This window comes from Furipterus horrens, unplaced genomic scaffold, assembly GCF_987537825.1.
Source record: "Furipterus horrens unplaced genomic scaffold, mFurHor1.1.pri manual_scaffold_4, whole genome shotgun sequence".
Lineage (NCBI taxonomy): Eukaryota > Metazoa > Chordata > Mammalia > Chiroptera > Furipteridae > Furipterus > Furipterus horrens.
Window position 1 is genome coordinate 61,698,590 of NW_028327174.1, and position 26,561 is coordinate 61,725,150.

The following is a 26,561-nucleotide window of genomic DNA, read 5'->3' on the forward strand; positions in this document are numbered from 1 at the left end:
TTGACACAGGTCTCTTGTGATGATTTTTTTCTTGTGTTCCTGTTGAATGTCCACAATTGAGTACAGTTCAGTCAAATTATAATCCCTAAACTCCATGAAAAAGTCAGAACTCAGAGCCAGAAGTGTGATCATTGCTGTGGGATTGAGTGCCGCCTGGTCCCTGCCCTTCCAGAAGGGGATATAAAAACAAGTTGGTCCAGAGAGCACCACAAAGGGTCCAGCTGGCCCCTTGGCTCACTTATTCGCCCTCGTTTCTTCACTGTGCCCAGTTTTCAACTTTCTTTTCATTGTTACAGACAAAGGACCCATTCCTTACTAATAAAACATGGCACAGAAAACTGGTACATTTTGAGAATTTAGCAAAGAGAATTTGTAGGATTTTGTGTCCCTTAGTAAAGTGCTCTGAGTGTAGCATCCCCTCATTCGTGGTTTGGCTTTCCATGGTTTCCTTGTGGTCAGTCGTGGTCTGAAAATATTGAATAGAAAATAACAGAAGTAAAGCATTCATACATTTTAAATCATGTGCCGCTCTGAGTAGGTGATAGAATTGTGCGATGTCCAGTTCCAGGAGCCCAGGATGTGAAGCACCCCTTTGTCCAGCGCATCCATGCTGGGTACGCTCCCCGCCCCTTAGTCAGTTAGTAGCCATCTCAATGTTGGATCCACCATCATGGAATCATAGTGTTTGTATTCAAGTAACTTTTATTTTAGTTAATAATGGCCCCAAGAGCATGCGTATTGATGCTAGCAATTCAGATATGCCAAAGAGAAGCTGTAAAGTGCTTCTGACAGGGGACTCAAATGCTGGAAAATTTTAGCTTCTGATAACAGCTAATAAGCTTAGTGATCAATGTATGTAGAAAGCTATTGTTTCAGGAACTGGAGGAATGACCCACCTTGACTCCAGGAAACCACAAGCAGTTGCATCTTTGTGCCTCAGGAGGACTGCAAGCAATCAAGACAGTATTTGAGCCATCGTGCTCCAGGGCGAGACGACCACTGCCCAGGACACAAAGACCACCGCCCAGGGCACAAGGACCACCTCCCAGGACACAAGGACCACCGCCCAGGACACAAGGACCACCGCCCAGGGCACAAGGACCACCGCCCCGGGCACAAGGACCACCGCCCAGGGCACAAGGACCACCGCCCAGGACACAAGGACCACCGCCCAGGGCACAAGGACCACCGCCCAGGGCACAAGGACCACCGCCCAGGGCACAAGGACCACCTCCCAGGACACAGATGGAAGAATGCTGCAGCTTTTATCCAATTAACTTTTTCCCCGAATTCCAAACCCCTTACCTACAGTTTTCTCCTTATTAAAAGGACCCATTTATAATGGAATTTAAGACAGTCTGTTAGGGTACAAACCTGCCATCTTCTCAGATCACTGAACATCTGAATAAAGTGCCCATAAAGATTCAATCCCTGTCTCTGCTTATTGGGTCTGGTAGTTGATAGGCAGCATGGACATTGGCTTTCCAGTTTCACTTCTTTTAAGTGAAAAGGTAGGTAGGTATGCATAGGAAAAATATAGTATATATAGAGTTTGGAACTATTTGAGGTTTCAGACATCCACTGTGGATCCTGGAACATATGCCCTGAGGATAAAGGAGGGACTATTGTTATTACAAAAAGAGAAAGAGTTAATGAATGCTTTTTCAAATGGCTGCTCCATTTTATTTGAACTTCTGTTACTAGAGTATTAAAATGTTTATGGGAACTCTTAAATGTTTCACTGGAAGTCCATGTTTGAAAGATTTTCAGATACCTAATCTACAAATACATATCTCTTGTTTGAAGCTGGGAACTCAACTTCCTACAGTTTGGTTAGCACTGTTGTCTTTTCTATCAAGCATCTCATATTTCCTCTAGTGGTCTTGGAATTAAATTGTGAAATAACTTAATGAAATAATTTAATCAGACTGCTGGGGTGTGAATCCTGGCCCAGCCAGTCTCCAGCTCTTTGACTGTGGACCAATGACTAACTCTTATCCTGCCTTGCTTTGCCTGCCTGTAAAATGGAGATAATAATAGTACTTAAATTCAGAGCATTGTTGAGACAGATGGAATGCTGAACCAAAAAACTATCTGGCACACAGTCAGTGCTCAAAAAATGTTAGTATATGAACTCTGGCTCTGGAAGCAATAATAATAAGCTTTAGGTTACAGAAGACTTAGTAGCCAGGAGGAACCTAAGGAGATATGAGGGCTAAATGTAACGTGGCACCCTGGATAGGATCCGGGAACAGGAAAAGCACATTAGGTAAAAATTAAGGAAATCCGAATAAAGTATGGGATTTAATTAATTTTAAAAAATACTTAGTAAGAGTAGGAAAATAAAATATTTTCTGTTTAAAAATAATCTCACTTATATAATTTATGGTCATAAAACACTTACTGGCTAAAGGACAGAATGGGTAAGGCAAAAATGGAAATTCTGAAATGGACTGGAATATATCCTACCAATGACATCATCTATCTGCACTTACAATATTTATATATTTATTTACTGGACAACTGTGATCATTTGCAGAATTCGTAATATAGACTTTCTTTTTGCCTAACAATATCACCTGTTCCAGGCTACTCAGAGTTGATCTGTAGACCATTGTTGCTCAGTAAACTGTTTATTATCAGGAGATAAGGTAAATTGTGGCATGGCTTTCTTTATCCTGAAAGCCTTGCTATAAAATAATGTCAGCTAAACTAAGCAGTGCTTAGTGAGGTGATGATTTAGGTTCTGGAAGGAGCTCTTTATCTCGTGGGGGATCTGCCACACACTTCGTTTGAGTAGTCCTGGTCTGCACCATTCCATAGAACCTCATAAAGATCCGCCTTATCCCTTTAATAGCTATTACTATTACTTGTTCTTTGTTGATTTAGAGACATGATTGTCCTTCAAATGGAAGAGTGGTAACCTTCACCATTGGTCACCTGCGTACTTGAATCTTCATCAGTTTCAGTAACTGGGCCCCCTTTAGGAAGACAACATGGGTAGACGTTAATATTTTAGATAAATCCAATTCAAATTATGATCCCTTTTGGAACCTCAATTTTCTAATTTGAAAATGAGTATGATGATTTTATCTATTTTATAAGATTATTGTGAGGATTAAATGAGAGTATACCTTAGCATTGCTCTTGGTAAATAGGGCCCAATCAAAGTGAGCTTATTATTGTTATTATTATTATTATTTACTACTGCTTGAAGCTGTTGTCTTAATTAGTGACAAATTTTGTTCTTAAATAATTTAAAACTCACTTGTCTCCAGAAAGATTAGTTACTTAACAGACTTAAGTCTTACAAAGCAAACACTAAAAACATGGATTTTAATGGTCCTTTAGAAAAGCAATGGGAGACATCTAGCCAACCACCAGAGATTGTACTGGGCACAATCTCAAAAGCATTGTGTTGGTCAGCTTCCTAGACCTCAAAGAGATACTTTGTTACAATTCCTTGCATTGTTGGAGAACCTTGAGAGCAATGGCTTCTGTTTTCTCTGTGTGTATGATCACAGCAATAGCTGCAGATTGCTTATCATTCACCTGCACTCGTTCATTAAGGATCACCAGAAGTAAGTCATCAGCCAAACAAATGAAGAGATTTTAGTTATCTCAGCCACTGTCAAAGGCATCATCTTCTCACTTGCTTCCAGATAGGATATATCTGTGTGGTGTGTCTATGTGTGCGTGTGTGTTTCTATCCTCCCTTGGAGCATGGTGGCACCCTTCCTAAGGAACACCCAAGGAAGACACTTTCTGCACGTCCTTGGTCAGCAGCTTACTTTCACAAGTCTCCCAGTAATTTTACTCTGCTTTCTCCTCTGTGTTCACCTACAGGTATTCACTATGCCATTTAAGTCTTTATAATTTGATTGTTTTGGAGTGAGATCTAGTCTCTCCTAATAATGAATCAGAGAAGAGCTTGGGTCCAGACTGATACTTGTGACCTGATGCAGAATGCCTGGTTATAATAATATAAATGTGGCTTGCAGTTATTACTCTTGCTCTCTACAATACCAGCAGCTAACATTTACAGTGTGCTGCTGTTGAAAGAGGTCATATTGGTGTCATTTTCATACTTATAGGGAAAACAAAACTCATAGATACTAAAAGGTGGAGCCGCTGGGGTTCAAACCTGTGTTCCACCCACCTGCAGAGCTAGGTAAGGATGCTGCCTTATGAAAAGTTAAATGCTTAGATTTTGTGTCAGTCATTCTCTTTAAACTTCCAAAAAGCTAAGAAAAATAATTGCTATCTTTGTCTTATAAAGAGTTATATCAGTTCTGATAAAAGTGCTTTTTGTTCAATGCACTTTTGTTCAGTGTGTCCAAACGTTAACTTGTTGCCTTATTATTATGTCAATGGATTACTCGCTGAGGAAACTCATGGTGGAATTGCCTCTTTGTATGCAGTAGAACAGGCATTTTAGGAGAGCAATATTTTAAAAGTCCTAAACTGGAATACTTGTTAAGTGTAGTGCCCTGTTCCTGGTGGTAACAAAAATCACTGCTTCAGCTGCTTTGTTACTCCCAGTGAAAGACCTTGCTGGTTCCCAAGTGAAGAGGCCCCTCCCTGTCTTGATTTCTGCTGGGAAAGAAGTTGTATCTCTTTAGCCACCTATCTAAATTTACTTAAGTCGCTGTTGTTCATCTTTGAGTGGTATTGGGACTTCTGGTAGAACCACTTAGCATGTATGAGAATCGCTTGGAGGGATTGGTTGAATCTTGTGCTGGGCCCCACTCAAATTTGCGTTTCTTACAAGTTCCCAGATGATGCTGGTGCTGTGGGTGGGAGAGCACCCTTTGGGAACCATTGCTGTAAAAATCAAAGCAGTTTTGTAACTTCGTTAAGTTAGCCAGTTTGGATACACACTTTCCTCCTAATTTGACTAAGATCTTTACCTTTCTTACAATTGCTCTCAATTCCTGTAAAAGGACATCCAATCATGGCAATTTAAACTTGAGATTGTAGAAAATGCTTGCAGCTCCCTGCTTCTTGCTTTGCTACCCCACATTCTTAGTTTGTTAGTTTCTTAAATTATAAAAAGCCTTTTCATGACACACCTGGGTAAATTGAATACTAAAATGGGAATGTGATGAGCTTTTGAGGAATAAAGGTACAATTTCCCTACAAATCTTGGTGTGTTTTTGAACTAGGAAAAAGAAGGTAAGGCAAGGTACCCTTTTTAGGACCTCCTGTAGCATGTCTCCATTTTCTACTGTCACTACCAACTCTTAGGACAGTCCAGAGACTTGACAGCTAAGTGTGGAACAACTGATGTGCTTTGTTTTGTGGGTTATGGCTAATTCAAGTTAGTGTAAAGATGGGAGTTTTTATGTAATAGGTAATTCTGTTATGCTTCTTGAGAGCTTTTATTTGATTTTTTTTTTTAAATCCAATGAAATTCCTATAGCAATAGTTACAAGAGAATTACAACTTATGTGAGGGTTAGGATCTCAAATCAAACAATAAGTAGAAAAATTAAACAAAATTATACTCTTGAAAATCTCCAAGTCACCAGGTTAACAAGAACTACATCCAAGAAAGCTCAGAAGCCAGAAATTAACTTAAATTTCTCTTTGCTTATAGAATATGGCTTCACAATTCCAAATGGCCAAGGTCTAGTTGAAAGAGCAGAAGGATGTTGAGGAAAATATAAGATTTTTCCCTTCACCTGTCAGTTCCTTCCAAGTAAATATGGATATGTAGTTAAATTCCAATAAATTAAATGTGCTTATAATGTGACTCCATTATATTATTAAGAAAATTGAAACATTTGATTCTGAGTCACTGGTTTAAATTCTTTTATAGTCATGCAGGAATTAAATGTTATTAATTCATTCAGTCACTCATTCAACAGCTCTTGAATACCTCCTTTATCATCTACCCCGGGGGTAAATGCTTTTTAAGGCACTCACCTTGGCTTACAGTAGTTGCTCAGGCAGAGTTTATTGAATTAATAACTAATGAAACACAGCCTATGTCCTTCTGTGGATCATGTTCTGGCTTTAGAGATGGAGAAGTAAACAAAGATTTGCTATATATTACATTAGAGGTGTTTTAAATGTATGGGAATGTACAGTACAGACTCACGGGGAGTGGCATTTGAGTTAGCCTTGATGAATGAGTATGTGCTCTCCAAGAAAGAAAAGGAGTTCCAGGTAAAGGAAAGTCTCCTTGAATGTTTTTCCATTTTAGGAATTATTAGCTAGGTGTTTTAAATGCTTAGAACAGAGTAACAAGATAAGAATAGAAAGGTAATGCTGATAATAGCTAGTAAGTGTTATGGACCTGGCAGTGTAATGTACTTTACAGGCATTATTTTGTGTGCATCTCACAAGAAACACTGAGGTAGACACAGGCAATTTAATCATCCGGATTAGAAAATGGAGAGAAATTTATTTTGCTAGAGATGACATAGTTAGTGAGGTGGCCACCATGCTCTGTATGTTCTTCTGTGGCATTCAGCAGTTCAGACTGTGTGTGGATTGTGGGGAGCCACTAAGGGTGATATGGTCAGATGCAAGGGTACAAAACCTTGAGAGGAGGAAGCCAGTATGAAAGACTTCTTGTACTCCACAGTGGCATACTGAAGGACTTAGTTCTGTCCTTGACCTTGGGGGTGGAAATGTTGAGAGATATGAAGGAAACATGAGAGGTGGAATCAAGAGGACTTGATGACTCGTGGGAGAAAGAAGTGAGTGATAAGATTGCAAAAGGGGAGAACAAGATATACAATGATATACTGGAAGAAAAAGAAATGAAAACACATTGAGGTTGTGTTCATTTTTAAATGTGAGTTACCATCAAAAAGTGTGGAGGCTGCTGATGCAAACATATCCAAGAGATGCATGACTATCCAGAGGTAACTAAGCCTACGGCAAGAAAAATTGAATGGGCCAGGTGAAAGGTGACTGCCTGTACTTTCCCTTTTGCAGGTGATCATTTTCTTTCTCTCTCTTTGAGCCATTTGTCTTTTTCTTTTCAGAATAGTCCAAAACATATTTAAGCTGGGTTAAAGGTACCAAAGGGGAAAGGTGTTTCTTTTCTGTGGGAAAGAAGCTGTGCTAAGCTGTTCATGGCATTGAAGAATGTTAGAAGTGAAACAGACATTGGGGCTATGTAATCCAATTTCTTCCTCCCCATCCAGAGTCTCAGACAAGTAGTCATCTTGCTTGAACTCTTTGAGAAATAAGCAGCCCAGTCTTTCACAAGGAAGTTTGGGCAGATGTAATGGGTACAAAGTTCTTCCTTTTACAGGTGCAATTGGCTTTGCTATATGCAGGCAGCTCCTACACGTGTCCTTTTCCTTCCCTTAATATAGTTACAGAGTCAGTAACATCATACATGGTGTTTTATAGTACCAAGCACACATACATGCATAGTCACACATGATGCTCACAACCCCCCTCTGTAGTGGGCAGGCATGTGTTTGTTCTGATTTTAAAAATGAGGCAGTTGAGATTAGAGTCCCATGAAAAAGTATCTTAGATATTTTCCCCATAAACATTTGTCATGCCTGATTTGCATATTGCCTATTTTGTTTAGGAGGCATTGAAACACCAGGAGTCATCTGACCTGAGTTTCAGTTCTGGTTCCACCACTTTCTAGTAATGACCTTGGGCAAGTTATGTTGCATTTGTGAGCCTCAGTTTACACCTCAGAGCACTGTTGGGAAGATTAAGTTAGATAAATCTTGTAAAGCCATTGTAAAAGCTTGGCTTAGGGTTAGGTGTGCAACAAATGTGAATTCCCTTTCTTTTCCTATCTTATTTCAAATAAGCTTTTAGAAATCTATATGTACCATGATATTTATATTTATTTAATTTTATACTGGTAGTTCAGTTCTGTTATATCAGTAAATGGACATTATCCTGTTTTGCCTCGGCTTTATTGACATATAATTGACATAAAACATTGTGTATGTTTAAGGTGTACAATGTGATGATTTGATATACATATATAATTTGAAATGATTACCATAGTAATGTTAGTTAACACATCCATTACCTCACATGTTAAAATTTTGTATGTGTGTGGTGAGAACTTTTAAGATTTACTGTCTTAGAAACTTTCAAGTATGTAATATAGTATTAACTATAATACAGTATCATCATGCTTATACATTAGTTCCCCAGGACTTATTCATCATATAAATGGAAGTGTATACCCTTTGACTGATATCTCCTCATTCCTCTTTGCCCCCCTAGAATGGCAATCACCATTGTCATCTCTTGTTTCTAAGAGTTTGATATTTTAGATTTCACATATGAGATCATACAATACTTGTCTTTCTTCATCTGACTTAATTTCACTTACCATCCTTCCCTCACATCCATTCATGTTGTAAATAGCAGAATTTCCTTCCTTTTTATGGCTGAATAATATCCTAATGTGTGTGTATACATACATATATATATATATATATATATATATATATATATATATATATATATAATTTTCTTTTTCCACTTATTGATGGACACTTAGGCTGTTTCCATGTCTTGGATATCAGGAATAATGCTGCACTGAACATAGGGGTGCAGATGTCTTTGAGATAGTTGATTTCTTTTCCTTCAGACATATACTCAGAAATGGGATCACAGGATAGTTCTATTTTTCATTTTTGAAGAGCTAATGGAAGTTACTTTGGAATTTAATCCTGTCTTTTTTATCCTGTCTTTTTCATTTTAGTTATCTTTATCATAACAATCATTAATGTTACCTGATTTTTAAAAAGAAAAGTAACATTCAGTTATTTCAAAGGTCATAAAAAGAGGTGTTATCAGAAAGACATTTAAGCTATTTCCATTTGGAGAAAAAAAAAAGTTAAGCCTGCATTGACTCCTTTATCAACATTTAATTCTATATGACTTCAAATGGATTATCTTCCCGCATTGAAGCCGAATTGGTATTAAATGGGAAAGGAATGAGGGTAGGTTTTTTTTTTAATTTGGAATTTTTTCATCATGGAGTTATGTGATAAATACGTATGTGTGTCTTTGCAATTAAGTATTTGAAGAAGAAAGATCAGTTCCATTGGACTCTCTTTATTCCTTCATTCTTCTCATGTCTGTCTGGAAGAAAAAAATAACATTTTTATTTTCATCCTGAGAAATCTTCCACTTCCAAGGTTTTAAATCATGATAATGTGAAAGCCCTTTGACAACTGCTAGCTAATGTTTAAGTGTATGTTTAGTCTGCCAAACTAAGCTTTCTGAGGACTGGGATCCAGGGAGAACTTTTCACTATGTTACTGGCACATAGCACAGTTCTCATAATGACTTGTTAGCTATCTTCTGACTGGATTAAATGTTACTTATTGCTGTATCTGTTGAAATTTAGTGAGTGTAGTTTTATTAATGAGTCTTAGGAGTTTCCTGATCTGTCTTTTAGTTCAGAAACATACACTTTAGAAAAATATATACATTCAGAAAAAATATTTTTTTCAAAAATTTACAGAATTATATTGAGTGCCTTTCTCTATACAGAGACAGTGGAAATAATTAAGATACTTTGTTATCAATGTTAATAGTGCTTTGGACATCCTTAGAATTTTTCCTTTTGAGGAATGCATTTTTTCATTTGTCCCCTAATACTTTGGTGATGAAGGTGGTGCCATGGGCCTAAGTGAACTTATTCAGTCCAGGGTACAAAAGAGAGATCTCATTTCCAGAATTCCATATCTCCTCTTCAGATTTAGCCCAATAGCATGTGTCTGAAAAGACAAAATCTTTCCACGTCTCTGGTTTTAAAATTTCCCCCCAGTAAGTTCAGTTGTGCAGGGTGCCTGTTATCTGTTGTATCCATATTTTGTCAACTTCCTGGGCTCTTTAGGGATGTTTGCAGAGAAGAATTCAAGGCCAGACAGTGTGGGTGAGGGTATCTCTGGCTATGGCTTTGACTTTTTCCCAAAAGTGATAATGAATCATCTGGGAATGATGCATCATGCATTCTATATATTTCTTCTCTTCATGGTGGAGTTGCTTGTGTATCTAATTTTTGTTATGATCAGTTCTTCTCAATAGTAAATGCTTCACTCTTTATTTTATTTCATTGTGGTCACTATTTATAAATTCGTTTTTTCTGTATGCTGAATCACAGGTCTTTCAGTTTTCATTCACCATTTTGGCATTTAGATGCTTCAATATGAATTTGATTAAGAAAAAAGAATCCTCATATCTTGACTTCGGCAGGAAGTGTTTGCATTAGAGAGCTCCAGATTTACTGACTTTTTCTTAAGTTCTAGAAAAATGTCTAATATTTGCCACTTGAGGTTTTCTAAGTATTAATGCCATTTAGTGTAATTAAATCATTTTAAAATACATATTCCATAGCACTATAGCTGAGAGAGGTTTGCTGCAGAGGTGGACCACACACAATGAGAAGTGATGTACTTTTCAGTTGAGAATTTTTTGTTTACGTTAATATTTGACACAGTGAAGGGTGCGATATGATAAACATAATTCCTCAGTAGGGAGTATAAATTATACGCTCTTTGTGGATTATAATTAGACCCTGTAATCGCATTTTTAGGAGTCCATCCAAAGGAAATAATCATAGTTTTCTTTTAAAAATAAATAAACTATAAGTCATATAAATAAATATCTAAGTGTCAAGAAATAATCAAGTCAGTTATGGCATACACAAATGTTGGAATATTATGGACCCACTAAAATGATGACTTGGACAAGTTTTCAAAATTGAGAAACTTTTTTTTCTCTTTTTTATTTAAGTATATTTTATTGATTATATTATTACAGTATTCCCAACCTTTTTTCCCTTTGCTCCCCTCCACCCAGTACCCTTCTTCCCTCCAGCAATCCCATCCCCCTTGGTTCATGTCCATGGGTCATGTATATAAGTTCTTGGGCTTCACCGTTTCCTATATTATTCTTAACTTCCTCCTGTCTATTTTGTACCAACCAATTACGCTTCTTAATCCCTGAAACATTTCCCCATTTCTCCCCTTTCCCCCTCCCAGCTGATTACCCTCCAAATGATCCCCATACCTAGGATTCTGTTCCTATTCTGGTTTGCTTAGTTGGTTTTGTTTTTATTTTTTAGATTCAGTTGTTGATAGTTGTGAGTTTGTTATCATTTTAATGTTTGTAGTTTGATCTTTTTTTTTTTTAATTAAGTCCTTTTAGCATTTCATATCATAATGGCTTGGTGATGATGAACTCCTTTAGATTTACCTTGTCTGGGAAGAACTTTATCTGCCCTTCCATTCTAAATGATAGCTTTGCTGGATAGAGTAATCTTGGTTGTAGGTCCTTGCTTTTCATCACCTTGAATACTTCTTGCCAGTTCCTTCTTGCCTGCAAAGTTTTTGAGAAATCAGCTGATAGTCTTATAGGCACGCCTTTGTAGGTAACTCTGCTTTTCTCTTGCTGCTTTTAAGATTCTCTATATCTTGAACTTTTTGGTATTTTAATTATGATGTGTCTTGGTGTGGTCCTCTTTGGGTCTAGCTTGTTTGGGACTCTCTGTGCTTCCTGGACTTATATGGCTATTTCCTTCGCCAAATTTGGGAAGTTTTCCATCATTATTTTTTCACAGAAGCTTTCAATTTCTTGCTCTTCCTCTTCTCCTTCTGGCGCCCCTATGATTCGGATGTTGGCACATTTAAAGTTGTCCCAGAGGTTCCTAAGGCTCTCCTTATTTTTTTCAATTCTTGTTTCCTCATTCTGTACTGGTTGACTGTTTTTTTCTTCTGTATGTTCCAAATGATTGATTTGAATCCTGGTTTCCTTCTCTTCACCATTGGTTTTGTGTGGATTTTCCTTCATTTCATTTAGCATAGCCTTTACTTCTTCCCTTATGCGTTTGCCATACTCAAGCATATCTGTCAAGCCTGTGAGCATCTTTATCACCAGTGTTTTGAACTCTGCATCTTTTAGGTTGGCTATCTCCTCGTCTGTTAAGTTGGCTATCTCTTCGTCACTTAGTTCTCCCACTGGAACATTGATCTGTTCCCTCTTTTGGGAACGGATACTTCTCTGTCTCCTCGTCTTGACAGGCTTCTGTGTGTGTTTGCCTCTGTGTCTCAGGTACAGCTGTTGCACCTGTTTTGTTGTACGGGGTGGAGCCTTAGGTATTCATCAGTACAGGCTACCCGTTTTACCACGTGGTGGCGCTGTATGTAGTGAAGGGTTCTGAGAGGGGACAATGCCACTATCTCAGCACTCGCCCCTTTTCCAGGCACTTCTCTCACTTCCGTATGGGACTGGTGTCTCTCTCACTGTTGCCCTGGCTGTTGTTCCTAGAATGGGTGGGTCTGTGGATGTTCTAGGACTGTGGGGGCCCTTTAAACAAGTGGACTCTGCTGAGAGACCAGCAGTTTCTGCCTCCACCCCAACCCCCACTGGTTTGTTCAGTCAGAAGTGATGAGGCTTTATTTCTCCGGTGCTGGAACCGTGAGCTGTGCAGTCTGGTCTGGTGCTGGGAACACTCCCCAGGTGTCTCTCCCTACTTTTTAAAACTTGTGACTGCACTTTCTGCTGGCCTCCGCTGCCGCTGCCACTACCACTGCTGCCACCACCGCCACTGCCACACAGCGTCTTCTCTGCCCCGGCTCCGCCCCTCCTACCTGCCTGGATGAGTATTTCTTCTTTATATCTTTGTTTGTTGGACTTTCATGCAGCTCGATTTTCTGGAACTTCTGGTTGTCTCTAGTTTTGAGGTAGTTGTATTCCTTCTTAGTTGCGGAGGGAGACACAGTGTGTCTTTCTAGGCCTCTATCTTGGCCAGAAGTGAACCCAAAGTTGAGAAACTTTTAAGACATACCATTAAGTGAGTGTGTGGGAGGAATCTATGGTGAATAAAGTACCTTATACATCAGAATATTACATTTGTTATATCTGAGTAAATGAGGCAAGTGACTTAAAAATCTGTGTGTTCCTGTATTTTCCAAGTTTTCTACTTATTTATTTTTAGTTGTTGATTTTAGAGAGAGAAAGTGAGAAAGGGAGAGAAACATCAATTTGTTGTTCCACTCTTTTTTTTATTTTTTAATTGTTTTTCTCTTACAGTTGTCCCATTTTCCCCCCATTGCTCTCTCCTGCCATGCCTACCTCCCTCCTCTCTCACAGTTAATCCCCACCCTCTTGTCCATGTCCATAGGTCATTTATACTAGTTTCTGTTGTTCCACTTATTTATGCATTCATTGGTTGATTCTGTTATGTGCCCTGCCTGGGGATCTAACCTCTAACCTCTCTAACCAACTGAGCAGCCAGCCAGGGCCCAAGTTTTCTGTAACAAGTATGCATTATATTGATGATTGAATGAATGAGTACAGGTAAAGCACTAGAATGATGCCTGGCCCCATAGTGAGCTCTCAAATTGAGCTTTTACTGTTGGTGTTAGGTTTACTTTTATAATAAGAAAACTGCTTTTTAAGTCTACTCCAATTGAAATTCATTGTTTATGTAACCATCTGTTTAATATATGTCCTCCATTGACTGGGGTCCATTATCTGCCATTTAACGTCTTCCTGCAGCATATAACATAGTACCTGGTACATAGCTAAGTGTTCAATATATAATTTTTTAGACTCTCAAAGATCAGATTTTAAAATGTTTTCTCTTATTTTGGTTTCCCAGCAGGAAGATCACCAGTGAGGAAGCTGTTAAAAATTCTCAATTGGTAACAGCTAACATTTTATGTTTCTATGAGTGTTGAAATGTATGTGAATGAGGAAATTGCATGTGCTAAATTAATAGTATGTTGTTAACCAGAAATAGGTTTACTGGCATATTTTATGTACAAATTAGCATTGAGATGCCTTTAAAATTTTTCCAAAAGTTGTAATTTTCAAATTTAGGACAGAAAGAACTCAGAAAAGATTATGACAAAGCTACTGTGGACATCCTTTTAGACAGGTCCTAAAGTTACAAGTTTAAGCAAGAAGAGCCTCTTGTAATAGCCTGGAAGGTATTTTGGTGGGACAGTAGGAGTGTATTTGGATATACTAAGACTCATGATTCTATTAAAGGACATAATTTAAACCTGTAGTTGGTTACAAGTTGTAATATACAGAGTTTCTCTGTTGTACACAAAGTTTCTTAATTATCAATTAGTGACTTCTCAAGACTTGGTGATCGCTATGAGAGAGTAATGAAATTTAGCAATAATTACCAGCTGCTGTTTTTGAACCCAGCTGATGAAATCCACTCAGTAAAAGTAATGTGCTGACAGCAGTGTTTATTGTATAAAGTATAAAAGTCATGTTTATTGTATCTCCCCGAGTCAGAATATATCTTAAGTATACCAGAAGACATTGAGAGTAACAAGCTTTTTTTAAAATGTGCCCTTATTCACATGAAACCCACATAAAAAGTTTGAAGAACCCTTTATCAGAGGTCTCAGTTGTACTGAGTTAAGCTGGAAAAATTACAGAATTGGAAAATATTGTTTTGGAAATATTAGTAATTCAGAAATATGAACTCAGAAACCATAGGCACCTGGAGAAATTTTTAATATCCTGAACCACAGAACTTGTGAACTTCAAAAGACCTTAAAATCTTGATGACTTTTGGAATCTCAGAAATAGTGTTGAAAGAACAGAGAATAGAAGAGAATACTCAGGGGAGGTAGAAGAGGGTAACAGTGGGATAAGGAGAGACTTGACTTAGGGTGGTGAACACACATAAGTTTAAAAAAGGCGGGGAGTAGGGGAGAAATGAATAATCAGGAAATTTAATGCAATCAGAACCTCACAGCCTGTTATTTGGCAAACCCTGCTAAGCTACTGTAAATGAATATTAATCTGATTTTATCAGCTGCTTGTACTATATTTATTATATAATTTGAATATTTATGTCCCTGTAAATATGTTTCACAGTGAAATTATAGTGTTTACAGAACTCAGATTTCAAAAATTGTACAACCCTTTGATGGAGAAGAATTATGTTTAAATTCTACAAAATTCAAGATGTTTTTACCATTTAGCAGTAGTCTGAATCCTATGAGGCAGGTATTTCTGACTAAAATACTGTGACAGACAGAATGATATATGTTAAAACTGACTATGAAGACAACCGTGATTCTGTTAATTTATTGTTTATGCAAAAATAGATAACCAACTAGCGTACTTTCACTTTTTAGGATAAAGTACAATTTACTATATTTTCTCACGAGAGCTTATATAATTTTGGTTGACTGCATCCCTATCTGCTTGGAAATTATTAATGAAACTTTTTTTTTAAAAACAGTATGAACCCAGCTTTGGAATTGTACAGTTCATCCTAAAGGAGCAGTAATATTGAAAATGGAAATAATGGTTGGGAATTCCTCCTTAATTTTGTAATCTGTACTTAGTGTGTATGTGTTTTGGGAAAACTTGACTCTCTGCCAATGCTTTCTTCTTTGCAAACACGAACTCACAAAAAGGTATTTTTCCCTTCAGTAGGATTCAAACACTTATTGTTCTTCTGGAAAGTATAATCTAATAGGAAAATACAGTTCATATTAAAACAAACAAAAAAAGCCTGTAATTAAGATGTGTCTCAGTCACATTTTCCCCCATCTTTCACTGAAATAGAAACATGGATTCATTTAATAAAATTGTCAGTGGGTGAAACATTGTTTTCAAAGGTTATAGTAATGTTACAAATATCTGGTTACGTCATTCTGAGTCTCTAAAATATTAACAAATCCTCCTTTTACAAAATTTGGGTATATCTGGTTACTTTACATTTTGAGGTTAATTTAGATTGATGTAGGTTAATTTGCATATTGCTGTCTTTTGTGGACACTAGGGAGAATTAGGAGAACTTTGGAATACAGTGATGAGAACAAAGTCTAGATCCAGCACTCACTTGGCTTAGTCACCATCATTCTTAACAGTGGCTTTACTTCTGTGAGGTTGTTGGAAGGATTCCCTGAAATCCTTACAAATATGTGGAAAGTGCTTAAGAATATATGCCTGGAGTCATTGATGCTTCTCATACACTGCTATCACTCAGTTGATGCTTGAGCCTTTTTATGTTGTAGGTTATAAACTTAGTTTCAAACCTTTGCCTTTTTATCATCCCCATTTTAGAGAATTAGCTAGTTGATACCCTCTTCTTTAAAAAAGTTGACAAAGGAAAAAAAATTCAGAATGTAAGGCAGCTCTCTTTGTCTAATAACAATGTTAGAGATGTTCTGATAAATCAGATGCTTGATCCTAATGCCTAAAATGATATCAGAGCTTACTTTATTGATTCATTGCCTGTGCTGTGCTATGGCCTGCCTTATTGGTATAGAGCAGGGGTCAGCACAAATTTTTTTGAGAAGAGCCAGGAAATAAATATTGTAGCCTTTGTAGGTCTTACATTCTCTTTCACAACTACCCTGCTCTATCATTGTCACCAAGACAAGGCACAGACAATATGTAAATTAATAGGCATGGCTGTATTCAGTGAAGCTGTGTTTATAAAAACTGGCTTGTCCTGTCTGTGTATGTAGCTCAGTGGGTTGTGGGTTTGATTCCCGGTCTGGACACATACAAGAATCAACTAAGGAAAGGATAAATAAGCGGAACAAATCTCTCTCTCTCTCTCTCTCTCTCTCTCTCTCTCTCTCTCTCTCTTCCTCTCTCTCCCACCTCCTCTCTAAAATCAATTTAAAAAATTTTAAGGAAAAAAAAAAAACTGGCTGTAAGCTGAATTTGACCTATAGACTACCATTTGCCAACCCTGATGCAGATAATTTAGACTTTAGTGTTTTCTTTTTATAATCAGATAAATTCTTGCCTTCGTAATTATAGTAATTAATTATTTAGTTTATCAAAATCTAAATCAATATTCTAATTTTTTATTATTTTTGGTTATATATATACATAAGTATATCTGTATTTTTTAGCCTAAAAGAATAAACTGTCAACTTTTGATTGCTGAAGCTGTATGATAATTTATCTCTTGGAACAGGGTGGGGTGACGGGGAATACCTTGATTGCCTGAGAGATTAGACTTTATACCTTTTTATTCATACTTTTGTACATTTTGCATTAAATTAGACAGCATCAAGTTCTGTCTTTGCAATTAGATAGCTTCACTTTGCAGTTCTGCCCCCTCCTAGCTATAAGTCATTAGCTTACAGTGTACTTTCCTAGGACTCAGTTTTCTCATTGGTAAAATAGTGGTAATTTCTTACCTTGTTGGGTTGCTATGACGATTGAATGAGCATGCACTTAAAATGTGGGGCTCAAGGCTTGAAAAAGAGAAGCCCAATCAATGGTAGCTCTCAAAACCTTGGGTGAGAATCTTATCCTGAAGGCTACATGATTTTTAAAATATGTTTTTGTTATTTTACACATTTTGTCCCTTTTGGAGCTATGCCTGACAAACTATTTGTGCTGAAAGACTACTTTTGTCTTTTCTAATCTGTCATGGACTAATGCTCTTTAAATATATAATACAATAGTCCTACTTATCCACGGGGGATATGTCCCAAGACCCCTCAAGTGTATGCCTGAAACCGTGGATAGCACTGACCCCTGTATATGCTATGTTTACTCCTATACATACATGCCTATGATAAAAAAGTTTAATTTATAAATTAAGCACAGTAAGAGGTTAATAATAACTAATAATAACTAGAACAATTATAATATAGTGTAATAAAAGTTATGTGCATTTGGTATCTCTTCCCCTGCTAACTGATCTGATAACCAAGATGGCTACTAAGTGACTTAACGGGCAGGGAGCCTATTCAGCGTGGATCTTGAAAATGTATTGATGTGTGAACGAATGAGTCAGTGATGCTGTCCAGGCCTCTCACCAGCCTGACATCCTTTATCTGCATTCTCTTCACTCTGCTAGGGTCCCTCTCAAAAATATAACCAGATTGGGGGGGGGGGGGTGAAGAGAAGGGGTTCACTCCAGAACAACACATTGCTGTCAGCACTTTTTCAACGACAATAATCCAAAAGAACATGCACCATGTATTTTGGGAAGTTGACTTTTTCTCATCCCTTATTTTTTGGTGCCGATTGTGTAATAGCATTGTAGCAAAGCAGCCAACAGCCGTGCTGCCACCTTCAAAGCTGTCACATTGACTTTCTGGAAACTGTCAGGCCCACACCTTACCTTAGCTGAAATCCGATGGCATTGAGCTCTTGAGATTATAGATAGTAATTTTTTGGAGTAGACACAATGGTGTGTGAACATATGACTGGGCTGGAATTTATCAAAATGCTTGCATGGGATATTATAGGTCATTGACACATTGCAGTAAACCATTTGTGGGTATTTTCTGATATCTATATATGGAGTAATGTCACTTTATGATGGGGATAGGAAAGGGTATCAGAATTTCATGTGCATAGTCATAATCTAATCATTTGAGAAGAAAAAGAACTTAAGCAAAAATAAGTTGTTAGCCTAGAGTAATAAATTAGATTTTTGGCAGTTAGTTATGTTGCTGTTTGGTGGACCAGTGAAGTTCATAGCATATTGACTGAATGCTATGGCTTTGGGTTTCCATCTAAGCTGTATGACGTTGCTCAAGTTCTATAACCTCTTCAAGCCTCACTTCCTATATTTGTAAACTGGGGGTAATAATAGGGAGGCATAGATTGCTGTGAAGATTCAATGCATTAATTCATGTAAAGCACTTAGTGCTGCCAATATTTCTTAGCACTCATTATTGCCACTTAATGTATGTAAATTATTTGTTGGTATGGAAACACTTTTGAAAATAAATAGCCTTCAGAATACCAATAACAGTTGTCTTTGAAAACTACTTTTATGTGCAGAGTGCTAATTTAACATTTAACCATTTTATATGCATTAATTTATGCTTCTGGAATCCTTGAAATAAAAGTTAACTTTAACTTTGAAACATTTTACATTGAGGTGATTTTCAGCTTATTAAAAAAGTCACTAAAATCCTAGCAAAAATAATAAGCAAGCCATATTAAACAAAGTTTTAATTCAGTGGACTATAATATTAGAAAATATTATGAAAACTAGCAGTATAGAAAGTAAATGGAAAGTTGAATATAGAGTTGTATATACAGTATGACCATAATAAAGTAAATTTTGCATTTTAAGATGAATAGATAAATAATAGCTATAGTATAGTGCTGGAATTAAGGATGGCTGTTTTTTCCCCTCTACTTTCCAAAGTTTATAATGTTGCTGTAAGGTTTTTAGAATTGAAACATTTAAAAGACCAAGCATTTGCTATTCACTCTAATTCCTCAGAATGAAAGACATTCAAAAAACATATTGAATCTAAATAAGTCTTTTAGTATAGCTAGCAAATTTATTGAATTTATTTACAAAATGTTTGTTAATCAAGAAACTGCTTTGTAAATTAACTAACTTCCTAGTTGGCTAAGGACAAATAAGGTCTCTTGGTTTTATGTTTAGGCACCACATATTAATTAGATAGCTACACAGGGCCCAGAACAATTCTCTCAAAGTTTTTAGTCTGTGACAATTTATAGACATTTCATAAAGGAACTTTTCAAGGCCGGTTGGAAGTCAGCAGCTAAAACTTCCTCTGTGATCTGTTAAGGGGATCCCCAGAGATCATTGCTGGTTCCTGAATCGGGTGTGGAGATATACAGTTACAACCCAGGGAAAGTACAGATCTGGTTCCTCATGTGATCAGTTCTCTGTCACGGGCAGGGTGACAGCCTGCCAAGCCGACATCTGCCTAGCAGACCAGGCTGGCCCACCTGCCATTGCCCTTATTCCCACTCAGGGTCAGGCCAACAGGGACCGTTCTCATTTAACCCTGAATGTCTTCATTTTCATGAAGTATTCAAAGCAGAATGAAAGGCTCAGCAGGGCAAATGGTGGTGTGATTGAACCCAGGTCAGTTTCTTAAATTGCAGGACCGTTTCCCGGTTACAGATGGGGCTGCCCTTTGTGCATCTCAAGCTATTCCCAAAGCTTCTCTTGAAACAGAACACACTGTCATAGTAGCAAATGTAATTGACCTAGGTAAGTCGTCTAACCTGATGTTAGAAGGAAACCATTTAAAAAAAAATTGTTTTTAATGGTTGCTGCTTAGATTCCCAGTCAGGGCACATGCCTGGATTGTGGGTTCAATTCCAGATTGGTGCGCATTCAAGAGGCAATCAATCAACGTTTCTCTCCCTCTCCTTCTCCCTTCCTTCTCCTCCCTCTAAAAATACATTTTTTAAAAAATTTTGAAAACCTTTCAATTTAGGAACATGTTTGGTCATAAGAACAAGAGCATTTTCAATGAGACATATGGAACACTTCAACAAAAAAAAACTTTTTGAAATATTTTATTTTATTTTAAAGATTTTATTTATATTTAGAGAGTGGAAAGAAAGGAGAAAAAGAGGGAGAGAAACATAAATGTGTGGTTACCTCTCACGCACCCCCAACTGGGGAAACAAACCAGTGGACACACTGGTCAGGGTGAATGGTTTTTTGAAACAAACAAACAAATATTCTCACTAAAAGTATATGACATTTTGCATGTACACAATCGCTGGACTTGTGAAAATGCCACTAGTACCAGAATATGTCTTTATGCTGACAGCCCTACCCAGGACTTGCTCAGCATTGAACAAGATATAACTCTATTTTGACATTTCCTATACAGGGAAATACTTTTGAATACATACATTAGGAATTACAGAGAGCCTTAGTCACTGAGATTTTTATATGAAATAGTTGAATATGATTGTTTTGATTCCCACATTATTTGAGTAGATTTTTTTAAACCAACTAAGGTTTACGGAGGCCAGCAGGGACCTTTCCCTTCTCCCCTCCTGCTGTGCTATGTGGAACCATTGGCAGGAAAAAATGCTGAACTGGTAGCTGAACTGCTCGCGGATAACCTATTGTTGAGGGAACAGTGTCTGACTCATCAGATTCAAATTTGCTGCTTATATTTTCTAGACCATATGATATAATGAGAATATCTCACTAAAAACTATCTAAAATTTACATCAAGTTGCATTTTGAACAAAAGAGAAAACAGTAATATAAAAGAGGGTATTCTTTTTTACTAAATATAAATAATTCAAAAATACTTCAGAAGAGAAAGGAAGATGCCAAATGACATGACAACCCTTCCATGTGTCAGGATTTTAACTAGTGGGGTCATGTGAAGGCCCAGTGACCCCCAGAATGTGGCTCACTTCTATTTTCTGCGTGGGGGTGTCCAGGGAAAAACCCAGCCCATGAAGGGGGATAAGGACAAGAACCCCTTGATGGGAAGCCAGCCCGTGGTGGAGGTGGCAGGCAGGAGTTATCCATGCTTTTTGGAGGAGAGAGAGCAAGAGGAGACCCTCTTGCCCTAAATGTGCCATTTGGGTCCATTGGGAACATTGAAGTTGCAATGGGGTGAAGGAAAAAGCTTGGTAGCCACAGAGGGCCTCTGAGGGGAAAGGTGTGAGACCCTCCTGTTGCAAAAGGAGTAGCAGTCAGTGGCCAGGGATGGAAACAGGTGTGCCACCTGGATCCTCAGGTGCATGAGGATCCACTTCTAGGAGCTTAAGTTTAATCGGTTTAATCAATGCTGAGTTGTCTCCGGTCTGCAACCTGCTGTCTTGAGATGAGAGGGTTTTGTTCAGCTTTCCATGCCCTCACCCAGTGACTGTGAGCTTTTAGTTCAAGGAACAGAGTCTGCTTTGAAGAGAAGAAATGCTTTTTTCAGCCTTTCTTCAAGGTCTTTGAATGGCTTTTCATGTTTCCAGCTCTTTATCCTCATGGTTCATTTTTCATCTGCTTTAGAACAATTTTTCCTCCTCTTGCTGCAAGTCATGATCTGTTAATAAGGTAATAGCCTGAGAAGCTCTATTTTTTCTTGACAAAGTTCAGTCATTTTGTTTCCCTTTCTTGAAGATTTTTTTTTTTTTTTTTTGGACACAATAACTTTATTTTGTTTGAGATAGCGGGCAGGTATCTAGTCCCAGAAATTCTGGAATTGCCTCTTGGTGCCAGCAGCCTTGGTGACCTTGAGCAGTTGAAGTACACAGTCTTACTCAGAAGCCATGACAATGTTGCCGAGCTGGACATCTCTGAAGCAGGGAGCAGGTGCACTGACATGTTCTTGTGGCGCTTCTCAAAGTGGTTGTACTTTCGAATATAGTGGAGGTAGCCTCAGTAGATGACAGTGGTCCTCTGCATCTTCATCTTGGTTACCCCTCCAGACAAGAAGCGCCCTCAGATGGAGACATTTCCAGTGAAAGGGTATTTTTTGTCAATGTGGGTGCCCTCAATGGCCTCCTTGGGCATCTTGAAACCCAGACTGATGTTCTTGTAGCATTGCAGTAGCTTCTCTGCCAGTTTCTCCAAGCAGGACCCTCTTCCTATTTTGAAAGATGGTTGTGTGGCCTGCCTTTGGTAGGCCCGCTTGGTCTCTAATTCAGATTCAACTCTAAACCCGAGGTTACTTCAGCATTTATTCTCTAAAACGCTTCCCATCGCTTATGGAATTCACTCCTTAAAAACCGGAGACACAAAATCATCCCTCAAACAGCCCAGACACATTTCAGCAAGGATTACTCTCCAGGACACAAAGACACCCACCCAGGATTCAGTTCTTATCTGATATGTACAACTTCCAAGGGTGGAGACCCTGGGATTTAGGAGGCACTAATCTAGATAATGCAGACACGCACCCTCTGCCAGAATTAATCCCTGGGAAATCAAGGGAAACCCCCAAACTGAGGTGCAGGGTCCCACTGTCCAGAACACACACTCCTGAGGCCCTAGGAGGGGGCTCCGCCACTGCAGCCGCGACCTGAATCTTGATGATTTTGAAGTGCATTTTTAATTGAGTCTTGCTCAGTCTGAAGGCTTTTAAGATTATCTGTCAGGTCTGCTTTGTGTCCTATCCTTTAGAAATGTGAGTGTAGAATTGATTTTTCTCAATTCTGGCTGTTGAAATACATACTTCACTTTGTAACATCAGTGAGTTTCCTCCTGGCTCCTCTTGCCTGATCGTTGGCATGGTCTCCATCTCACAACTCTAAGTTATCACCTGTCTTCTCCGAGGGCAGCTGTCAGGTCTTGAACCTTTCACACGCGTTCTCCCATATCTTGATTTGACTTTCGAGAGAGACTCTGGAATTCTGCTATAGAGATCCTGGGGTGTTTCTTTCTGTTGTCCTTCATAGTGTTGAGTTTATTGTAGCTTTTTTCACTTGTGTCTTTATGGATTTAGTTTCTATGTATAGAGACTGGCTCTTCCTTGTAGTATCAAACATCAGCTCATCTTGTTCAGAACATGGAGGTTTTTCTGTTTCAAGTTGGTGTCCCATAAAGCACAAGATGGACCAAATCACAGGGCTAACATGTCCAGGGTACCTGGCACTTCTTCTGGTCTTTCATCTTCTTCCACCACAGGGTAAAATCTGATGGGAGCTTTCCATTTTACTAGAACTAGTGTTGAACTCTTAATGGCATGAAACCTTTTTTTTCACTGACTGAAAATTCTGCTCAAGAGAATTGGCAACACACCAACTATCCAGGCACACAACACTGTCTTCCGTTTTTTACCAGGGAGAATGAGACTGGTCCCACATCACTAGGTAGTGCTGCCATGAAACTCTGCAGTGTCACACTTTGGCCAAAAGGACAGCTCGTGGCAAAACAAAGCCCTGCCTTGGTACCCTAAACTGCCACAGAACGTCCTGAGGTCCTCATACCCAGCTGGGCCACAACAGACCCTGGTGAGCACTGGGCACAGTTCTGCTTGGAACCATGCTTGCACCTGGAGCAGGGATGGGCCATGAGTGGAGAGGATCAACAGGGGTACAGGACTGATCCCAAGAAAAACACGCCTTCATCTCTGCTCATGGTTCCTTCTTTTCTCCGACTTAACTTTCTGTGGCCCTAGAAGCCTCCCCCATGCTGTGTCTTCTGCCTTGAAAGCCCTTTGCCTCCTGTGTGCACAGGAACAATACTCATCCCACAGCTTCCTCCCTCTGCGGCCCCAGTTCCCAGGGAAGGACCAGCTGCAGAGTGGGTGCTCAGTGTTCCACGCACATTTGGGGAAGGAACGAAGGAGTGAGAGAGGGACAGAAGGACGAAGGTACATTTGCTATACCTGAAGATTCACACATAATGCCCTCTCTTGTTCCTTGTGACTCTCACATACCTGGCTCTGGGTCACTCTTCCACATTCATGGCGGCCTTCCACACCACTCTCCTGGATGTCCCCAGTGCCCCAGTCCACTGACCTGCACCTCTACACCTAAGTCATTATCAGAGAAAAGTTCTCCAATAACAAATACCCCCTCTCTCATTGTCCCCACCTGTTCTAGTTTTCTTGCCTGTTGGCTCCCAGATAAGGACCTACGGGGTCATTTGACTCTTCACACTGTTCATCTCATTATCTCCACACCATATGGTCCTCAGTTCACTCATTTCTCTTGAGGTTATTCTTTTACCCCCATCAAAGGTGATCAGTCCCTCCTCTGAACCCTTTCTGTGTCTGGCCCACATTTCTCTTACGCAGTGGAAGGGCTTATAGTTGGGTGGGATTACTCTTGTTCTAATGCCCATAACACTTAGTACATTTCCTCTCATAGAGTTGATGGGGAGGTTCTGTTCTGTTGAACTGATTGCTGGATTAACATTTGAAGCATGTTAGTATATTCAGGAAAAGAATTGGCAAAGGCAGTAAATCTGTGTCCCCCTCCTTCCAAAAAGTATGGTATAGCTATGAAGTTTGTAGGGGGGGAAATTATTCCAGACATTGTGTTGTAGAGGCTCTTTCCCAAAATTCAGTCTTGTGACTTAGAAAAACTATTATCAAAGTATCACATGCACATAATTAAAAAATAAAATACAGTATTCCCTCACTTATCGCGGGTATTACGTTCTAGACACCCCCGCGATAGGTGAAAATCCACGAAGTAGGAACTTTACATTGATTTTAGTATTTATATATATTTTAAGACTTTATAAACCCTTCCCACACACTTATAAACCATTCCCAGTCCCTTATTAACCTTTCCCACTCCCTTATTAACCTTTTCCACACTTTTATAAACACTACTTATGTTCTTAAACATATTCTACACTCTTAAACCTATGTAACTTTAACAACATACGTATACAGTACCGCAAAATCCCACAATATAGCAAAAAATCCGTGATAAATAGTTAAATATAATATTTTTTAAAATCCCGTGATACTGTGAGGCCATGATAAGTGAATCGCGATATAGAGAGGGACTACTGTAGAACAAACAAGTTTATAATGAAAAGCAGCCATCCCCTCCCCCACCTCCAGTCTTGAACTGCAGGGCCAACCATTTTTAAATGTTTGGGTTTTCGTTTATCTGGTGGCTACTGCCGTATTTCTAAATACTATGATTTAATCTCAAATAGAGCTCCTAAAAATAATGAAGTCATACAAGATGCAGACTGAATCATTGTTTACACTGAATTATTGTTACCAATTTTATTATGAAAATTATGGAAAAATGTTCTAGATAAATGCCTTTAAGTCATGATAATATTGAATCAAAATATTCACCTCTTGCTCTTCTCTTTTTAGTATTAGAAATGAAAGCTTTTTAAAAAAGTTTTTTGGTGTATTTTGTATATTGTTCTGTATACATATATAAATAGAATAAAAGTGCTGTTTCTCCAACTGTTTTTCTTTTCCATGTTCTTTTGCTTCTTGTGGCCATTTTTTTTTTTTTTTTTTTTTTTTTGGTGGCTGTTTGTTTGTTTGTTTCCATTGCATGGGGATTCAGTATGGAAAGTTTATAGCACCTGATTTACAAGGCCATGATAAGTGCTTATTGTAGCTCTTTAAAGCTACAGCTCACTATCTTTGAATCCTGTCTCTGAAAGTGGGCTTAGAAAGAGGCTGCATATCTGCTCTAAGCTGGTATTACAGCAAATGTGTTGAGCAGAGGCCTACTTTTTGAAAAAACGCACACTTCTGATGCCTCATTTCAGGGTGCAAAATGGCTGCCTGTGGTTGAAAAGAAGTTGGTAGGTAGAGACTTTAGCACATTTAATTAAAAGTACAGTGCTAAAAGAAATTGTAGCAATTATATATTATTAACCTAAGTGGTGCCAAGGCTTTGAAGTTGTTTGCCATGGCCCATTATTTCCCTTGATTGCATACCATCTGAGATTGAGCTGGGTTGTTTGGTTATGTAGGCATTTAGAAGAAGAGCAACATAGTAAACCCAAGTATAAAATTATGATCTTCTATCTCTATGCTGTATATCCAAGCTATTGCTAAGCGAATCCAGTCTTTTGCTCCTACAGTGATTTTGACTGTATTGTGATGCTTTCTCTGCCCACTCCCCAGTCAGGCATTGTTTAGTTTATTGGAAAGTACATGTTGTATATGTCAACTAAAAACAGGGTGTCATTTTGGGGCTTAAAGGAAGGAGGCTTTTATTTCAAGTTGAAATCAATGAATAAGGAGATTGAACATCTAAGAACAATGCCAGGGCCATTATCATAAGAAAACCAGTCTTTGCTAATGTAGGGCTTCTAAGTTACTGGGTTGGCCAAATGTCCATTTAGTTTTTTCCTGTAAAATAAAAGGTACATTTTTCATGTTCACCAATAACTTCATTGAGGATATTTTGAGTATG

At 38.3% G+C, this 26,561-nt stretch overlaps 1 protein-coding gene and 1 pseudogene across 1 annotated transcript in view; one reads left to right on the plus strand and one right to left on the minus strand.

Moving 5' to 3' along the window:
• Positions 1 to 26,561, plus strand: part of SRGAP1 (SLIT-ROBO Rho GTPase activating protein 1) — a 276,096-nt gene that overhangs the window by 12,039 nt on the left and 237,496 nt on the right. The window lies entirely within an intron of this gene.
• LOC150012071 (small ribosomal subunit protein uS17 pseudogene) lies at positions 21,893 to 22,759 on the minus strand (annotated as a pseudogene).